Source organism: Stegastes partitus, unplaced genomic scaffold, assembly GCF_000690725.1.
Source record: "Stegastes partitus isolate 25-593 unplaced genomic scaffold, Stegastes_partitus-1.0.2 Scaffold287, whole genome shotgun sequence".
In the NCBI taxonomy this organism is placed as follows: Eukaryota; Metazoa; Chordata; class Actinopteri; family Pomacentridae; genus Stegastes; species Stegastes partitus.
Window position 1 is genome coordinate 16101 of NW_007578018.1, and position 17138 is coordinate 33238.

Below are 17138 nucleotides of genomic sequence, written 5' to 3' on the forward strand. Positions count from 1 at the left end.
TGCAAGCAGTATTTGTTCTGCTTTGCTCCTGTCAGAGACTCCCGCCACCCCCAAAAAAGGAAGTGATTAAGTTAAGAATGTTTTTATCAAATTTTCAAGGTCCAGCTTTTTATCATAGATGCATTCAGAAGAAAAAAAAATGCAATGTAACAACAAAGCATTCTGAATTTTGGGTAGATAGGGTGTTCTTGCTTTGATTTACCTTTTCTGTGCTTTACAGACGATGGTATAAAATAAATAACGTGATATGGATCGGTATTTCTTTCCATGATCCTAACCACCCACTCCACAACATCCATTCATAACATTTCCCAAACATCCTGTTTGTGGGCAGAGTGGCCGACCAACTCCACCGGTGAGAGTAATTTGGTGTAATTACACACAGGATGAAACCCCTTAAAGACACAGTTTGTGTTGTGACTGAAACAATGATGATTAGAGCCTGTTCCCTTGTCAATAGCGATTAGGAGAGGGGCCGCATTTTAAAAACAGATTAGCTTTTCATGCAAATCTTAATTTCCCTTTAACTAATAAATACATTTCTGTGCACTAGTAGCAGTAATTGTTTTAATGTCGGATCAAAAAGGTGATCAACTTTACAGATGCAACATAAAAGTGTATTTACATTTTAGCTGCAAGGGAGCGACTGTTGCAGTGTCAAACAATATACCTAACAAGGTGATCTGAGGCTTAAAAGGCCGGCGCTCACACCACATGATATAGATTAAGTTTAGAGAAATTAGGGGTCCTATTAACACCACTGTTTGATCTCGGTGGCACAAATTGATCCAAGGTGAAGAAACCGTTGCATAATTATGATTGATGATGACAAGAAGGGGAAATGATTTGTACCTTTAAGTTCTCAGAGAGAAACTTTGTACTTTTGTAAAACTCCGCAGCTTCAGGAAGCTGGATAGAATGTGAGGGTTTAGCTGATCAATAGCTACAATCACAACCATTTTTTGCAAGTACGTGATTACTAAGCCACAAATCGTACTTTTCATACTTTAATAATAGCTTAAACTTTTTTTTTTTGCAGAACTTGTTAAGCAGATATCACTTAGATACTAATCTAATACAAATGTTGAAAGAGTTACAAAGATAATCTCTGTGATTTTTCCATTAAATACTGTCTCTTCTTGACATAAAATGACATAGATGTACATTGTTGTTTTCTTCAGACTGAGGAGATCTGTAAAGTCCCTCCTTGTTTCTTCAACCACCCCTCTCCACTCGCTGCAGCTCCATGACACCAGCTCACCTATGGTTCAAACACATTACATTACTTACATTACTTTGCTGCTGTCTTTCGTCTTAACTCAGATGATTCTATTATATTGGAGGTGCTGGCTGTTTTTACTGAGCTTGTTAAAAAAAACAAAACAGTTTTACTCACCTGTAGAACACTTTTTTTCTTCATTTTATGCTGCATTTTACTTCACTTCCAAGTGTTCTTGTGGTAGATTACATATTTTCTTACACTTTTACGTTGTCTATTTCTTCTTTTTATATTCATTTTGCCTTTTTTTTTTTGGCATTCTTCACCAAGTTTCTAAGTTTGTGTGTTTTTGTGTCTTTTGTTAATTTTATTACTCAGCTATATTGTAAATGAGGCCTTCTTTGGTCAGTTTATTCCAAGTTTGAATAAAGATTGGATCAATGAATAAGCTTTGTGAGACTAGTGCATCGGTATGTAGTTACAGTGGAGGTTTGACCGAAATGCAAAAGCCAACATGTTCATGCAAACATGCTGGTTTTCAGTTGGGCTGAAATATTTGAGGGGAAAATATATATATATATACATACACTGTACATAAAGTCAATATTCAGTGAACAGTCATTGTATATGACAAATTTAAAATATGTGATAGAGTAAGGCATTGTCACATGAGATATAATCAAAAGTGTGATGGTCACAAATTTATAAAACACTTGACACAACAACTTAAACCCTGGGTTGCTACTTAGCATATATCCCAAACTGCAACTTTTGCGATTTGTAATTTCATTGTTTCAAATTATGACTTTGATTTGAAATCGGCCAATTGTGAAGCCCTTCTTGGCAAAGTTTACTACACTAACAATCATTTGCTGCTTGCCAGAAATGTCATTAGTTTGTCGTCCCAAAGTAGTGGATGTTTCACTCAAATCTACAAACGTCGACTTCATGGAGGGGCTAGAAAAGAAAGTCAATTCATCCCCGAACTCAGCAGATCATCCTCTGGGGATCATACATGTCAGTCCAAGCATTTTGGTCAGTTGTAACAGATACACACACACACAGCAATGGACTTTACCCACAGACAGCGCCACTGTTAGAGGCTACAAATGGCTAAAAATAAACATATCAGTGTTCTCTAGTGTAACGGCATTTCTTAAATGACAAAAATACGCTATTTTCAGCACTTCTGCAACTAACATGGACCAATAACACCAGCATAAGACTCTAGTACACACAAGGGACAACGTGAAGTAGATCGTGAAGGAACTGAATACACAGTTTGTGCAGGATATTGACAATATGGAACACATTACACTCAACACATCCGGAATACATTAACACCAGTACATGAAGTGTAAGGCTACAGCCCAAGGCCAAACATTACCGTGGACAAGAGCACATTAGCACAGTCTGTTTGCTGGCCTGTTTTGTTTTCACATAAAAGATCACGTTTTCATTGCAAAAGCAGTGTGTTGATGCTATTGTGCTACATTTGTCTTTATCCTGCCTGTCAGATGTCTCAGGAGAATAAAATGCTGACACATGTACAATAGTGATCCATGATTTAACGACAACTCGTGATTGTTTGTTATAGCTTCCCACAGAAAACCAGGCCTGCAACATTTTCTTCAAACAACCTCAATTGAGCAAGAAAGGATTTTTACAACGGCAGGGCGTCTGTGACTCAGTGTCTAGAATAACTCTCTAAATAAAGAATAAGAGCAATCTGCTCTCGTTTCACTCAATGCACCTTTTCCTTCCCTGTTGCCAGGGGGATGACCAAATGCATTTCATATGCAAGCATCGCGCTTCACTGCCTCCTGAGCGTAGAACAGAATCATGTTCCACTTTAAAAACGTTAATTTTGCATTTTTAATGACTGACCGATGGCTTAAGTAAGTGAGTACCACTTACAAGTGGAGATGTGATGTTCTAGAAACCCTCCTTCACACACCTCCAACTCATCGCTGTGAATTAAATCTTCTCTCCCGAGTGAAGGAAGGAGATACTGTTTTATTTGTGGTCAGAAAAAAGCACATTTGTGGATAAAAACCTTTTTTTTTTTTTATGTTATCGCCACATACTTCTGCAGTGAGCCTGCTGCAGTGCAATCCAGTCAGTGAGAGATCCTTAATTTTATGGGTGATTAGCCGGATGCCAGGATTATCTCTCGTTATTGTAAGGCAAATAATACAAGATTATGACTTAATGGGATCTGTGAAATCAGCTGGAAGACACCGTTGGGGGGGCTCAGCATGAATTGCTGAGGTGAAATAGTTGACAAAAAGCATATATCCAAAGGGAATATTTGACACACAGATCACGTATGCGCCACACATTAAAAGTTCACTTTCACAGTTCGTGAAATTAGCTTTTGAGCCTGAGGTCATCACCGATGTTTCCGTCAACATCTTTGCATGAATTCTGCATATTTTGGTTCCCGAGGGCTGTCTACCTGCCCAGTGCTGAGAGAAGTTTCCACTAAATGGTTTATAACACATATTTTTGCTCTTTTTTTAGGGTAATTAACTTGTGTTCAATACTGTCATATCCATAGCTGCAGCTGCTTTTGAAAAAACAAGGCAAGAAAACAACAGGCAAGGCGTCCTCGGGGTCAGTGGCCACCACAGCCTGGATTATGGCACCAAAGGAATCCTGGGAAGCGTGTATTGATTTGGCCTGACACTTGCTGCCACATTTAGCTTAGTTGCTGCTGACTCGCAAAGGCTTCAAGCAGTTATCTGCCATATCCTCTACTATCTTTAAAGAGCACTGAGAAATTATCTCATGCCATAGGAGATTTATCATCACATAATTAGCTCAGTGCACCTAACAGCGGATGTCTTTTGACTACTAATACAAGCTTAAAGTTCATGTGCACAGGACTATGCCTAATTAACTTGTTAGCATGAGCATGCTGTGACAGAAACACCGGCCTTTATAAACTACATTTGTTTTACAAATTGTCTGCTTGCTGTGCTGCACTTCCAGATATCTGCTGGATGATGCCACAAATAACACAATTAAAACAAAAAAAATGGATATTATATAGTCAAACAATTGCAATCATTTCTCCCTTTTTTATTGTGTTTTCTTAATTCTTCAGGTGGGTCAGGAGGACGTCATGGACTTGGGTTTTGGTTTCTGGTCTTGTGTTTTTGTGGTTCCTGCATCTGTTTGTCTACATGTGGGCTTCATGTCTCTTTTCAGGTACTTCCTGTTGTATTTTGAAATTGCATTTCCTTGACTCTTACTTATGATTTCACTTCTGTTTTGTCCCTCTTTTCCCTGCCTTTTGATTGGATTTATTCAATTAGTTTCAAATGTGTCTCCCCAATTAGCTCTGAGCATTTAAATATTTAGTGTCTCTCCCTCAATCTTTGTCACTTTGTCCTGTTCATTATCCAGTTTACTGCCCTCATGTTAGAGCGCCTGTCCACCTGCCTGAGTTCTTTTGAGCCTTTCTGTGTTTCTTTATCTCTTGCTTCAGTTTATGACATGTTTTTGTTACCTTTCTGGATTTTTGCTATTTTTTTTTGCCAGCTCCTCATGCATTTGTTTAATCTGGATTGTTGTTTTTTTCTGTATGAGCTTTTAAATTAAATTTAGCTTTTTGTTCTTTAAATACCTGCCGTTAGTGTATGAAGTCTGTTCCTGAATCATTGATTCATGACAAAGCTGACTGTACATTTCAGAAAAAATAATGTGGTCTAGTATGAGTAGCGAGGAAAGAGGAGCCTTTGGAAGGGGCTTAGAGTAACGAATCATACAGTCATGTGCAAAAGTTTACATGTGAAGACCGTGTATAACATGGCAGTCGTTACTTCCAATGACTCCTGTAATTTTTAATTTTCTATGATAGAATCATTGAAATCATTGAGTCTTTGTCACAAAAAAGTATAATGTATTTTGATTCTTCCATCTTTCAATTACAGGACTCTGACAAAATCTGCTGGGTCAAAAATATACTCTAATATTTGGTAAAGTGTCCTTTGGCCATTTTCACCTCAACTAGGCACTTTTGAGAGCCGTCCGCAAGCTTCTGGTTGTATTTTTGACTACTTTCCTTAACAGAAATGGTACAGTTAAGCTAAATTTGTTGTGCTTTCTGACTTTTTTCTTCACCGCAGTCCCCAGGACTTTAACGAGGTTTAAGTCAGGGCTTCAGGAGACCAATCTAAGACCTTATGGCTTAAAACTTACTATCTAGCTTTAGTTAGCCTTATTTATTTCTTTACCATTGTGTTTCAACTTTACTTCAGTTTTATTTATATCGCCCTAATTCACAACATATGTCATCTCACAGCACTTAGCATAGTAAGGTGAAGACCTTACAAATTATAACACAGACCCCAACAATCCAAAGTTCCCTTTGGATTCTCTTTGAGCAAGCAGCTGGCAACACTGTGAAGGAACCCCCCAAAAAATATTTTAACGAAGAGGAGTGATTGTAGGTTTTCCTGAACAATGTAGAGGTAATCCTGGTCACAGAACTTTCCTCCAGAAGGCCTTTTCTTTGTCTACGTGATCAGCAGCAAACTTCAGCTGAGCCGTCCGATGCCACTTCTGGAGGAAGGGCTTCCTTCCCGCTCTGCAGTCTCTCAGCTCTGTGGACACTGATCTGTGTTCCAGCAGCTTCTAATTCATTGCAGACTTGCTTTTTGGTTTATTCATGGTTGACTCTTGACCATCCTGACTAATTGATACAGCTGTGCAGCACATCATATCCACGTCCCATTAAAAGGATTGCATCCTTCCAATGCTGCATTCAAAGATCCAATATGTCCTGGTTGCATGATGAAGGCTGTCCCACTTCAAGGGGCGAGAAATGAGTCCTTCCTTTCCCGGATTGCAAAGGATTCTTCAACGACCAACACATTCCTAGATTTAGTTTGACTCTTAGACGTTTGAGAATATAGAAAAAAGATTAAAGATAAAAGATTGCGCTTCCAAATGCGTTGGTCATCTTTGTCTCCTCTGATACATAATAAAACCAAAATATTCAACTTGTCAACGAGCAAAAACTCTTAGTACCCATAGACACAAAGATAATGGTGGCTGATGGACAGGAAGTCCTCTGTGGGCCAGATCATCTCATTTAATAACATCTGGTTCGACCTTGGCATCCTTCAAAGGTATGGCCTTTGCATGCCTTGACATTAGACAGTTCCTGAATTGGGACGTAGCTCATGGGTAACTGGTGTCACTTCATGCTCACTGATGCTACATAATGAAGGATTTCAGCTCCTCCTCTTGGCACATCTTCTTCAGTCAGGAACTTAGTCTAAAGGAAGTGAGAAGAAAAGTTAGCATAATTAAAAGCACCTACTCTAATATTTCAACACTTGTTTGTGTATGAACATCTTCCAAACATGAAGAGGTCTACAGTGGGGAAGGCAACAATTTAAGCTTTGAAAATATGTTGTCTGTCTAAATGCTGCAAATCTTTCAGTCTTAAGTTCTGCTTCCTTCTCAATGTCCTACTTCCTGATGTTGATCCCCAACCAGCTACACAATAAAACACAGGATTTTCCTCATGTGTTACCTCAATCTGTCAGCAGCCACAGGATCACTGCTTGATTCGAGCAACCCCCTGGAATCACACTACAGAAATGTTCAGCTGAAGATAATACGTCGCAAAAGCAGCCATGTTCAAACCACATACTCTTGATGTTTAGTGAAATTTTGTGCAGTGTCACGAACAAATTTGACTTCTAACGTGCCCAGTGTTAACATTCCTACTCAGCTGTAAACATCTCATCTCCCAGTGTTGTTGCCCTGCACGATTCTGGGCAACTACTGTGTGCAAAGAGCAACTCTTGGCAAATATTAGACTGGAATCCAACACTTTACCCTTTAAGTGGCCAAATGCCATCATATTTTATTTATGGTATTTTCACTTCTGTGCCCTTTAGTCTGGTACTCTCTTTCAAGCAATAGCAAGCCTTAAACTTCTTCTTTTTTTTTCTTCTGTCAGCCATATCTGATTTTCCTTTTTAGTGTATTCCATTTAATCTAATTCTCTGGGCAACAGTTGTAATATCATAAGGCATCTTCTTCAGCATTTGTGTCAGCTACAAATGCAGTTGTGGGACTGCAGTGGATAAAATGGGCAAAGACAGCTTCACAATTGCCAGGGGTGTTATTCTAAGATCAGGCTGGAATCAGAAGTTTTGTCGGTTTCAGTTAACCAGGGTGCCGTAAAATGACTTAAGCCAAGCATCAGTGCACCCAGCAATGGCTCGGAGATATTGCTGCATGACAACTAAAGTAGCTGGGTGCATCACGGACATGCACCCAGCCTAAAGAGCCCTCAGGCTTTCTCTTCTTCATGACTGACTTTTAAGTGTTTTATCCCTGGGATACAGCGATAATGTGCATTAAGATCAAGTACACTTATTTCAGTTGTGTTCTATGTTTTATTCTGGCCTTAAATTTGGCAGTGTCTAGACTGTGCTCTGCTGAAAATAGCTCACATGGGAGAATCCCCTGCTGTGAGAGGAGAGCTGGCTTTAAGTATGGTAGCTTCAGTCTACTCTTTTATTTCGCTGTCAGAAAGGAATTTGTTTTATTTGGTGGTTTGTTTTTAATTAAAAAGGCAAACTAACAGCAAAATGATTTCCTTAAAAGCATGAACATGGTGAGATGTCATTCCTTCTACAGTATATTTCGGTCAATGCCAGGTAACAACTGTACATTTTCCAAATTTGTCTCAGGTTTAAAGATTGAATCCAAAAATCTAATCTTTTTGTTCATACTGGAGATGTAAATCACAGATATGTACAGTAATTTCCTTTTTCTGTAGTTTTAAACAAATGTTAACCAGACAGGAGGAAATTGTTGGGGACTATTTATAAGTGACGATTTGGCTAAAAGCTGGAAAATAAAATGCATAACTGAGATACTGTTACAGTGACACAAAATGATATTTAAGTACAGAAAAGATATGTCAACATCGCAATAATGCCAAGATGTAACGTGTTTTTTATGAAAAATAGATCTTCTCTATTAAAATACATACCGTTCTCTATACATATCTTAACAACGAACATCTTCATTCAAGCTGTAAATATTAGCCAGTAGTTGTTGAGAAAACAGATTTCGTCATGGTTCTTGGCTCAAAATGCAAAATTAATTAGTAGAATAGAATGCTTTTGTTGTCATCATACACAAAGTACAATGAAATTAAAAGCGAGCTTCTGTAAAATTCATTTATTTATGTCCAACTCAATGTCCTCTCCAATTAAATAAATCAAGTTGTGGTAAACTACAGACTGGAGCTGTGCCTCTGTTCAGTACAGCAGTTAATATGCAAGAACATACTGTGTAATTTTAATTATGAAGTAAATTATGGAGCACATGTGCCACTGCATCCTAAACAGTTCCCTGAACTACACGTGTCAAATATTCGCTTCCCAGCTCAGTCCAAGGTAGCATAATTTCACAAATTGTTGTCACTCTCCTCATACACAGAGTAAGTCCTGACACTAGCAATGGCAACACAAGTGACATCAAATAAAGCCAATGAGGGTTAACAAGTGCAAGGATGGGTTAAAAACAGAAAACAGAATCCGATTACTTGAGAAAGGACTTGCCCAACACATAACTGAGGTAATAAAAACCCACAAATAAAGGAACATCCTAGGTCACTGCAAACTGTTTCCAGTTGCTGAGTTCAAAGCCCACAAAAGAGAGAATATAAAAGTACTGTAATACAACACCTGATAATGTGCCAAGATATTCCTACTCTCTGACACCATGAATTTAAGTCCATGTTGGAGAGTCTGTTCATTCATATTCATGCACTGGAAAAGCTCCAGGTACTGTCATTACCTAAACACACAGCCTCAAACTGGATCAGTCTCACAGCCTGGGAATAAAGAGATTTCTAATCTTATCAGAGGAGCATGTTTGATGCTTACTATCTTGAGTGAGTCCTGCAACCTGACACCAAACCAGACATAAGTGGTGAGCAAACTAATCAAACAACTGAAACACTCAACCATCCAAATAGTTCTTTGTACTTGTTACCAAGCTAAAAATACAATCAAAACACAGCATGAAACTGAATTGTGAACCCGTTTTCACTTTCTAAGCAAAGAAAAAGAACCCTCAGCTGTGATATTATGAGACGTCTGCAGAAAAGAGACCAACTGTCAAAATGAAAACTTTGACTTCTAGGAACTTTGTCATGTTCTGGTCTGGCTGGCATGAACATAAAGTTCATACGATCAACAAGTTAGAAGACCTACCTTTTGATCTTCAAATCAAACTATGCTAACTAAAATCCAACATATTTGCAGTTTCTTCTGAACTTGTTTCAGCAGCAATCATTTGCCATCTGTGCAGGTTTTTCCCCAAAACTCAGCTGCCATTCTTGAGCAATAATTGCATCAAATGAATTCAGATTTTTATAGGGGCATTGTACAGCGCAGTATACTTTTAATTTCTAGGAACAATGAAGTTATTCTTTCGTGTAAAAAGCCTCATCCTGTCTGACTGACAGTTCTTTTTGTGTAGCTAAACCTGAATGTCTGTCAAAGTACAACAAAACACTCCAGCAACTGCATTAAATATAAAAGCTGTTTTGAATGTGTTGAAACAGAGAAACATGATCATTTACTACGTGAGAGTTTCTGTGGTTCACAGGCTGAAAATTCAACCAAAGAAATTCAGGAAACTTACTAATGGACAAACATTTGAAACACAACGCCACTCTTGTAACTACATAGGTAGAAGCATTATCAGGGCATTCTTAGCAAGATATTTGCATTGACTTTACCTATAGGCAACAAAGGACGAACAAAATCTGATGTGGTCCTACATGACAAGGGGTTCTGGGTCACTGGTAGACATACATGGATTTTCATGTTGTAAAGCAGTCCTCATAGAAGAATTTAGATTGCAATTACTCTTCCCCCCCGCCTATAGTCAGAGTTTCAAAATTTCAACGTGAAAAATTCACGTCATGATGTTTCAGCAGCTGCCAAATTGGACTTCCGTTGCGTGAACTTGATCTGTTGAATGAATGGTGAATTCAAACCATGCAGTATTTCATTTAACTATAACTAGTAAATCATCTTGCCTAACAGGGGAGACTTGTTAGTAGTGGGTATGCAATTTAGGACACAAGGACTGGTGCGATTGATCACAGTGCTATTTGAGTATAAGCTTGTATGTTGCGTTTGTAGAAAAAAAAATATAACAAGAGGTGGAAGAGCCTTTGCTGTTGGGATTATAAAGTGAGGAACTTAGAAACATTTCAATGATCATTGAAGTTGTCGTCCAGCACAGAGTTTCTGCTTCCAACAGGGTGCGTAGACTCTTGACTGCATCATTTTGTAAGACAGTTAAATGGTTTGCACTCATATATGTAACATTTTTCTACCTTCGTGGTATTCAAAGCCCTTTTTTTCTCGTTCACCCATTCATTTGTACACCAATGGCGCCATGCAAGAAAAGCAACTTCGGGTTCAGTGTCTTGCCCAAGGACACTTCAAGTGTGGAGGGACAGGGGATCGAACGTCCAACCTTACAATCAGAGGACTAACACCTGAGCCACAGCAGAGTGCCACTTCTAACATGAAGGTCCAAAAAGGGGGAACACTTGGCATCTGCTTGACAAGAACTAGAGAGGCCAAAAGTGCTCTGAAAAAAACTTCCACCGTGAGGTAGGCATGGCTATTTTACTGTTGATTCCCCAGTTCAACTGTGTATAGTTAACACTGAAGCATTAGTAGTTATGGTTTATGGTTTTTTCTTCTGTAATATATATTAGCAAAGACCAAGAGAACAACAGGAAAAAGCCTCCGACTTGACCAGGATTAAACGAGCAGATGCCATCTCCACACAGATCCTCACTTTGACCCCTTAGCACAAGTGTGTATCGGAGCGTTTCGATATAAAAATCAAAACAAATGAACACAAAGAGGAACACGTCAACAAACAGTGATTCCTCATGCGAGTCTGCAGGTCAAACCGAAGCCTGTGTGGCCTTGTTGTACGGTGACCTCGGACTGCCACGCTGAATGAGAGACCCCAAACAAACCAACAGAAAAAGGTCACAAAGAAGTTCTTAAATCCTCAGTGTACCTCCCAACCGGCAGCCAGTCAACCTGGACCCAACGTCTTTATTTTCAAAAGGAAGTGACTTTGGCAAACGAGCAGCTGTATTTCCCATTGTTATGTTTTGTTGTGGTTAGGGATCGGAGCGCTATTAAAACGGAATCACCTTAACTCGGTCGGACCTGCTTTTGTCATAGCTGAGGGGTTTTCTACAGGAATCATGGGTGAGGTTTTGTATACACTCATGCTCGACTGGTCGGATTACCTTTGCTTCACATGTCCTGCGCCCATGGTCGGGGTCTGTAACAAAGAAGGTGGCTTATTATCACCCACTGGAGGAGTTGTCCGCACATGTACCATTTGGTAATTGCTGCCGCTTAAAAAGTACGCTGAATTGGACTTGACATTGAGCCATTATTAGGAAATGAAATGCTGTTTTTGCAATTATGGGAGTTTAGCAGCTTGTAAGGATTATTATAGGAGAATGCCGTGACTTTCACACAGACACAGCAGTAGCGTGTGAGGAATATTTTCAGTATAACAGGCTGGAATTTATTAATAAAAGGAGATTATGAGAGCTACTAAAATCTGTTTTCTCTCTGTAGGAAGTTATCAGGGCCCTGTGATGGACTGGCGACCTATCCAGGGTGCACCCAGCTGGGCTAACACAGAAAACAGAGTAAACTGAATGACTTGGTATGTGGTTCCAACATTGATTCTTGCCCCCTTTCAACCAACAAGCAGGTGAGACCTTCTATAAAAGAAGCTCAGCACGGGACGCTAAAACACTTTAGCTACCCCTTTCTCCTCTAAAAACTCCCCAAAACGAAAAGGTTAAACTAATCAATAGCATAATTTATTGTCTCGTTATTCGTGTCACAACCTCTGAGATTTATCTTGGAATCAATTTTTTAGCTACTGCTTGATAATGTTTGATGGTACATATGCATGTCAAAATTCTGTTTTGTAATTCTGTGCTGATTGGTAGGAAAGATGAGTAAGGTGTGGCCAAAAGATATGGCATGTCCCATCAACTAAGCCTTAAAAGTAGGAAGTGTTTAATGTACAATAAAGCCACAATATATATGCATCTCTATATTAAGTTGACCTACAGTGACTTGATTTGTAAAGAATAAAGACAGAAAATCAAAAAATAACTTAAGGGTCTTTGGTAGCCTCTTTCTTGATTTCCTAACTTTTTCTTTCCATGGCATACATTTACCTCCCCTTGTGTTACATTTTTCTCTCCGTCTCTTACGATATGATATGGCAACACTAGCTGGTTCGGACATTTGACTGTGACGTCAGAAGCCCAGACAGCTGTTAAAGACAGCAGGGAACGTCATCAGTAGTCCAGCACCTCTAACCCCCCGAGACCTGCAAGAACAAATGACCCTCAAACAGGCAGACAATTTTATATCAGACACCTCTCATGCACTGAATACACTCTACTTCACTCATGAAGAAGGTATAGGGTTCCACTGTGTAAACACAACAGGTACCAACACTCATTCATCCCTCTTGTCAGTGAAGCTCATTAATGAACAGATTACTGGTGATGAACAGAAAGACAGTAGGCTGGAAGGTCATCCAGATAACCGACACTCCAGTACACTTCAAACCCACCAACACCCTGAGACAGAAACTGGTTCACCCTAAGGACAAGACACCGAGACACAAACAAAGCAACGTGGTGTACGCAGTCCAGTGCAGCGAGGAATGCCCAGACCTGTACATCAGGGAGACTAAACAACCGCTCCACAAGCGCATGGCTCAGCACAGAAGAGCCAGCTCCTCAGGACAGAACCACCTGCATCTCAAGGACACTCATCCGAAGACAACAACATACAGATTTTGGCCAAGGATGGTTTGAGAGAGGGGTGAAAGAAGCCATCTATGTCAAACTGGAAAGACCATCCCTCAACAGAGGTGGAGGTCTGAGGCATCATCTCTCACCTGTCTACAATTCAGTCCTAAGAACTCTCCCCAGGAAGATGAAACCACATTCACACCTAGCCACAAAAGACCCTAACGAACCCCATTGTGGCAGGGGGAGCACTAATGACCCATATAACGAGGGGGAGGAGCAACAAACCTCCAATTGAAACCGAAACTCAGATGTTATTGGCTCCTTTAGAATATAAGTATCTGGAACTCCCAACTAGTCAGTCAGAACTGATGAAGCCTCTTGGATGAGAGGTGGAACGTCTTCAAGGAACTCAAGCAAGTCCAGTTGCTAGCGCCAAGCACCAGAATAACACGTGTGTAACAGTGTACGGGGTGGGTCTGTATTTATTTTTTCACATTGCACTTGTTTTTTTAAGCAATGTGATAGTGCATTGCACTTTTATTTCACTTATTTATTTATGTATTTCTATTTGTTTTTATTCTGGATGCTTATTTTATGGCTATATGAGTGGTATGTGTTGTCTGTGCAGCAGACCCCTCTGTCTAAAACAAATTTCTCTCAAGGGAGACAAATAAAAACACCTTAACCTTATACAAAGGATGCGCAGTAATATTGGCATCATCATCATTATCGGTATTAGGAGATCAGGTCTTTAAGGTCAACTTTTTCATTAAAGCTATAATAACTCATCCCTGTTCATCAAAACAACATATTTAGAAGTTTATTTTATGAAAATAATCTTGTCCAGCAACAAAATGGCTTAAAAGTAATGAAGATTGTTGCTCTCTGTATCCAGAACCTCCCCATACACTCTACCTTAAGCACAACATACCACCTAAACACAATAAAACCACTCTGTGCTACAAAATGGCAAGATGTAATTCAGCCATGCATGATTGAACGAAAAAAAATATTCTGATAAATAATAATGATGCCAATGCTGCAAGCTGGCACGGAGAAGTTCCTTAAGCGTGTTACGGAAATATGTTTTTGAGATGATCTGTAAACTGCAGTCTCAAGGTGGAAATGCCCCGCCGAGGGGCACTCATGGCATGTATTCTATCACACAAAAAATACCATATAGACATGTTGATAAGGTAAAGACATAGATTTTCTTAAAATGAATCAGAGTATTCATAACAAGACTTGATGTTCTCTGGTTGAGAAAAAAAAATACATAAGCATACATTGGTATCAGCAATCAGGCCAAATTATTTTTAAAAATCTCCCCTTATTGAATATGACCAAAATTAAAATTTTGTCTATCCCTACTTTACCATTTGTTCTTCTTTGCTACTTCTATTTTGAAAAATGCCATGTAAATATTTGCTTGGTCGCTAATTAATTAAAATTACAGTAAATCAGTGTACTCTGATTCCAGCTCTGAATATTTATTGTGTTTCAAAATTGCTGGAAATATGAAGAACATCAAAACCTGAGAGGTCCAATCCCTTTAGTTTATATCTAAAGTGCAGCACACTCGTCAGTCGCATAATAAAATGAGTTAATGAGAGTATTAAATAAAAGTACCGCCTGCTGTTATGCTGGCACCTGGTGGCGCGACACGCACAGTGGACTGAGCGCTCATAAATAGTCATAGTTACAAACTGATCTTCAGGAGGGATGTAAGCGTATTAAACGTCCTTTGAGAACAGAGGGCAGGTTCACTGAACTGAAAGGAGGTGTTACTTACCTACTTGCCAGCAGCTTGACACTAACACAGGACGGCAGCTCAGGGCAGATCTTTGCTACTTTCTCAGCCTTATGAAGTAATTGGGGACCTGACACTCCACCTGACATGGGCAGCTTAAGAAACTTGTCCAAGAAAAGCAAACAGGCCGCATGTGATTGTTCACTAAAAAAGCAAAGAGTGGCATGACCCCATTTGACTCCGTGTGTGGTTTGACTTAGAGTTGAGCTTCATTTTGTACATTCTGAGGGAGATCGTGGCGGCATTTACATCAGATCATAACATATGGTGAATAAAATATGATAAAACTTCTTAGATATCTGACAGATGTACTCATTTGGAGCGCTCATTTCTCGTGAAAATTTAACAATGTCACAAAAAAGTCCACCTGAACTAGCTATCTGTTACTTACATTATGACTTGTAATGACATTTGTAATCAACATAAAACTAATGAGTAGTCACAGTAGAACATGGTTTCCACAAAACAAGTTCAACAAAAGCACAAAATAACTGGACAAACTGAGTGAACAGTCAGCTGGTCAATGAAATTATACAGGAACAAAAAGAGAAAAACAAAAGAATATTACTTTTGTTGTTAGGTGTCCATAAAATTTTCAGTACAAACTTAATTTTCAGCCAGCTTACTGTATTTTTTAGTCATTCTAGTTGCAGTTGTAGAATTTTTAAGCAGGTTCACGTGTCCACAAGGTCTCTCTTCAAAACTTCCTGTGAAAGACAATTAAAATAACATTGAAGAAACAGAAATAGTAGCATCTGTCCTTGCTAGTGTGCAGTGCCTATAATGGTATGCACAAGGTAGGGCAAAAGTTTGCCATGCAAGAGCCCATTTGTCCTCCCTGGTTGGATTTTTTTTTCTTCTTGCTGCTTCAGCTTTATGCATCAGCCATTACGTATGAAGTTAACTTGATTTTGATAGGTATACCTCTGTAGGACACAGACATAGGGTGGCATAAAATAACCAGTAGGATTTCCTGTAAATAAAAAAAACTGCACATATGCTTTCAAACATGTCACCTAGTAATCGCTCTTAGCTTGCTAGCTAGCTGGAAAACCTATAGGCAGATATCCATCCATCCATCATCTATACACCGCTTCATCCTCACTAGGGTCGTGGGGGGCTGGATCCTATCCCAACTGACTCAGGGTGAAGGCAGGGGACACCCCGGACAGGTCACCAGTCTATCACAGGGCTACACTTAGAGACAGACAACCAACGTTCACACCTACTGGCAATTTAGAATCACCAATTAACCTCAACATGTTTTTGGACTGTATAGGAGGAAGCCGGAGAACCTGGAGAGAAGCCACAGGGAGAACATGCAAACGCCACGCAGAAAGATCCCAGGCGTCCTAACCGGGATGCAAACTGGCGACCTTCTTGCTGCGAGGGAACAGTGCCAACCACCGCGCCACCTTGCAGTATAGGCAGATATTTAAAAGCGACTGTTAGCTTCAAAACCAAAGTCCCCACATTGTGGTGCAACAATATTGCTTATGCTGGAGACAGCAGTGAAGAAGTCAAAGACATTTTAAAAACTGTTATCAAATGGCTGATTCAAATCCCAAAAAAACCCCAATAACAATTCAACATGATTAATTAGCCACAAACTGGCAGAACACAAACTATAATTTCTGAACTTTAGGTTGACTTTCACCTGACTGCTAAATTAAGCAGAGAAGGAGTTTACTAAAGCGAAGGCTGAACTGTCACAGTTTGCACATTTGAATATGTGACCTTTAAGAATCTCTGCTGGAGCACTCCAGTTGAATTTCTTCTCTGGCAGTTTATTGCAGAGGTGCTTGTATATTCCCCTGAATAACCACTGTTCAACTTGACATTCAGTCTTTTGCACAGATGTAATTGCAGATACTCTTGTAACATTCTTATAAAATAAATCATCCACCCCACCATGACAGTACTGATTCCCAGACTCTGCAATTCCAGCACAGCACATAATGAATTCCAGTATTTGAAACATCCTGTGTGTACCTGCAGCATTTTTGATGCCAGCTGACAGCTGGATAAAAGCTCTCCGAAGGCGGTTATGTGATACTGGGACAGAGTATTTTCCTACTGTAGCGTAGATGCAAGTCTCTTCTCTGTTGTTTGGCTGATGGGGTTTGGTGCCAGATCATGTGTTTGTGTTTTGTAAATCCCCTGAGAAGGCTGGTATATTTTTTTTCACTGACTTTTCATGGATCAAGTAGTTCACTAAGCAGACGTTTCTC